The 4,086-nt window shown below is 50.1% G+C and overlaps 1 non-coding gene across 1 annotated transcript; it reads right to left on the bottom strand.

Moving 5' to 3' along the window:
* Positions 1–3,640: 3,640 nt before the first annotated feature.
* On the bottom strand, positions 3,641–3,715 carry Trnas-cga (transfer RNA serine (anticodon CGA)). Its single transcript has one exon. It is a non-coding gene; the product is annotated as a tRNA-Ser (tRNA).
* Between the last annotated feature and the right edge of the window lie 371 nt (positions 3,716–4,086).

Below are 4,086 nucleotides of genomic sequence, written 5' to 3'. Positions count from 1 at the left end.
AGCTCGGAGACCATGGATGCGGTTACCCTTGACGCTGCATCACACACAGGAGCGCCTGCGATGGGGTACTCAACGACTGACCTGGGTGCGCGAATGGCAAAACGTCCTTCTTTCGGATGAATCCAGGTTCTGTTTACAGCATCATGACGGTCGGATCCGTGTTTTGCGACATCGCGGTGAACACACATTGGAAGCGTGTACTCGTCATCGCCATACTGGCGTATCACCCGGCGTGAAGGTATGTGGTGCCGTTGGTTACACGTCTCGGTGACCTCTTGTTCGCATTGACGGCACTTTGAACAGTGGACGTTACATTTCAGATGTGTTACGACCCGCGGCTCTACCCTTCATTCGATCCCTGCGAAACCCTACATTTCAGCAGGATAATGCACGACCACATGTTGCAGGTCCTGTACGGGACTTTCTGGATACAGAAAATGTTCGAATGCTGCCCTGGCCAGCACATTCTCCAGATCTCTCACCAACTGAAAACGTCCGGTCAATGGTGGCCGAGCAACTGGCTCGTTGCAATACGCCAGTCACCACTCTTGATGAACTGTGGTATCGTGTTGAAGCTGCATGAGCAGCTGTACCTGTACACGCCATCCAAGCTCTGTTTGACTCAATGCCCAGGCGTATCAAGGCCGTTATTACGGCCAGAGGTGGTTGTTCTGTGTACTTATTTCTCAGGATCTATGCATCCAAACTGCATGAAAATGTAAACACATGTCAGTTCTAGTATAATATATTCGTTCAATGAATACCAGGTTATCATCGGAATTTCATCTTGGTGTAGCAATTTTAATGGCCAGTAGTGTAAAAATATTCTAACTCCTATAGGCTCTAAGGCATGTGGTTAGCATAGGAAAGATTTTGTTGCAGAGCAAACAGTGTATTTAGCAGATTTTATATTAATCTGTGACATCTAGTTCCAAAAATTATATAAACGTCAATAATTCCATTTCCCAAACGGTAGCAAATACATCAATCATCATTTTACAATCCATGTCCAACCAACACTAAATCTCCATGACGAACAAACATCCAAACCGTCCGCTCACGCTAACACTGCCAACCTCCAACACTGCTAACTATTAACCGCTAACTGCGAGTCCGTCCAACCACAGAGTCTCGTAGAGAGGGCGCACAGCGCTGTCAGTGATATTAATGCAGTCTATAGCGCTGCCAACACATAAACAGGCTAATTAAAACTGTTTTTTCGGCTCTTCGGTGTAGCAAGACACTGATATGCATAAAGATAGAGATCGTTATGTTACCGCCCGTTAGATATGCAACACACCTAAGTCACAGGTAATGTGGGTACGATCTTAGCTGACCACAAATACACTACTGGCCATTATAATTGCTACACCAAGAAGAAATGCAGATGATAAATGGGTGTTCATTGGACAAATATATTATACTAGACTAACGTGTGATTAAATTTTCACGCAATTTGAGTGCATAGAACCTGAGAAATCAGTACCCAGAACAACCACGACTGGCCGTAATAACGGCCACGATACGCCTGCGCATTGAGTCAAATAGAGCTTGGATGGCGTATACAGGTACAGCTGTCCATGCAGCTTCAGCACGATACCACAGTTCATCAATAGTAGTGACTGGCGTATTGGGAGGAGCCAGTTTCTCGGCCGCCATTGACCAGACGTTTTCAATTGGTGAGAGATCTGGAGAATGTGCTGGCCAGGGCAGCATTCGAACATTTTCTGTATCCAGAAAGGCGCGTACAGGACCTGCAACATGTTGTCGTGCATTATCCATCTGAAATGTAGGGTTTCGGAGGGATCGAATGAAGGGTAGAGCCGCGGGTCGTAACACATCTGAAATGTAACGTCCACTGTTCAAAGTGCCGTCAATGCGAACAAGAGGTCACCGAGACGTGTAACCAATGGCACCACATACCTTCACGCCGGGTGATACGCCAGTATGGCGATGACGAATACACGCTTCCAATGTGCGTTTACCGCGATGTCGCCAAACATGGATGCGACCATCATGACGCTGTAAACAGAGTTCACCCGAAAAAATGACGTTTTGCCATTCGTGCACCCAGCTTCGTCGTTGAGTACACCATCGCAGGCGCTCCTGTGTGTGATGCAGCGACAAGTGTAACCGCAGCCTTAATCTCCGACCTGATTGTCCATGCTGCTGCAAACGTCGACGAACTGTTCGTGCAGATGGTTGTTGTCTTGCAAACGTCCTCATCCGTTGACTCAGTGATCGAGACGTGGCTGCACGATCCGTTACAGCCATGCGCATAAGATGCCTGTCATCTCGACTGCTAGTGATACGAGGCCGTTGGGATCCGTCACAGCGTTCCGTATTATCCTCCTGAACCCACCGATTCCATATTTTGCTAACAGCCATTGGATCTCGACCAACGCGAGCAGCAATGTCGCGATACGATAAACCGCAATCGCGATAGGCTACAATCCGACCTTTATCAAAGTCGGAAACATTATGGTACGCATTTCTCCTCCTTACACGAGGCATCACAACAACGTTTCACCAGGCAACGAAGGTCAACTGCTGTTTGTGTATGAGAAATCGGTTGGAAACTTTCCTCATGTCAGCACGTTGTAGGTGTCGCCACCGGCGCCAGGCTTGTGTGAATGCTCTGAAAAGCTAATCATTTGCATATCACAGCATCTTCTTCCTGTCGGTTAAATTTCGCGTCTGTAGCACGTCATCTTCGTGGTGTAGCAATTTTAATGGCCAGTAGTGTACTAGGAAACGTACCATAGTCTACTCTTACTAATCATAGTCTACGGTAGCTTTTTACAGCTCTAGCTTTCGTCGATATACGCAGATGAAACGATGTAGTAGAGACTAGCAATTTCTTTGTGTCTAAGACGTAACTCGGCACGTCGTTTTAGGTCACGGAAGCACACTCTCCCTTGTTACATACTTTCCACGCAGCTGCGGTGGTGCTTCCGTGCTGCGAGGATCTGATCCACCTACTGTGGCGTCTATAAGTGGTCCTTCGTAAGCAATAAGTCTCCAGTTTTTGCCGCAGCGGCTGCAGCGGCGATGAAACAGCGAATAAAACGGCCGGGCGTACGAGCGATTACTTAGCGCCGGGCTGCGCTGCGCTGCGCGTTCAGCTGTGACGGCCGCCCATTACAGCCCCGCAGCGCCGGCCGCACTTTGCGGGCATATTTTACGCGGCCGGCGGAGCGTCTGCCGGCTGGCCGGCGGTTCTGCATGGCCGGCCGGTCGCCGCGTAAATCTGCCGGCTGCCGGCTGCCCAGGAAGTGGGCGCCGCGCGCTCCTCACGATGTGCGATTTACGGCGCAGACATGATCCGCGCGCTGCCGCCGCGGTATGCGCCCGCCGAGGTACACCCTGTCCCGATAGGATTTGTTACCCCGGCGTCCCTGCCGGCTGTCGTTTCGTGCAGGCGGGCACGCGAGGGCTGATAGCTGTCGTACGCCCGCTGCTACTGACGCATTTCTGAATAACTGCACAAAAAGTGCAGGTGTATATGTGACTGCAGTAATCCTGTATAACACATGCAATTCCACGTGATAGGTATCCTGATACAGAACAACCAGAATGAGATTTTCACTCTGCAGCGGAGTGTGCGCTGATATGAAACTTCCTGGCAGATTAAAACCGTGTGCCGGACCGAGACTCGAACTCGGGACCTTTGCCTTTCGCGGGCAACTGCTCTACCAACTGAGCTACCCGAGCATGACCCACGCCCCGTCTCGGTCCGGCATACAGTTTTAATCTGCCAGGAAGTTTCATATCAGCGCACACTCCGCTGCAGAGTGAAAATCTCATTCTGGAAACATCCCCAAGGCAGTGGCTAAGCCATGTCTCCGCAGTATCCTTCCTTTCAGGAGTGCTAGTCCTGCAAGGTTCGCAGGAGAGCTTCCGTAAAGTTTGGAAGGTAGGAGACGAGGCACTGGCAGAAGTAAAGCTGTGAGGACGGGGCGTTGGTCGTGCTCGGGTAGCTCAGTTGGTAGAGTAGTTGCCCGCGAAAGGCAAAGGTCCTGAGTTCGAGTCTCGGTCTGGCACACAGTTTTAATCTGCCAGGTAGTTTCACAGAACAACCATTCT

Source organism: Schistocerca serialis, chromosome 7 (genome assembly GCF_023864345.2).
Source record: "Schistocerca serialis cubense isolate TAMUIC-IGC-003099 chromosome 7, iqSchSeri2.2, whole genome shotgun sequence".
Classification (NCBI taxonomy): domain Eukaryota; kingdom Metazoa; phylum Arthropoda; class Insecta; order Orthoptera; family Acrididae; genus Schistocerca; species Schistocerca serialis.
The sequence above is the reverse complement of the archived record's forward strand: the minus strand, read 5'-3'. Positions and strand labels throughout refer to the sequence as shown.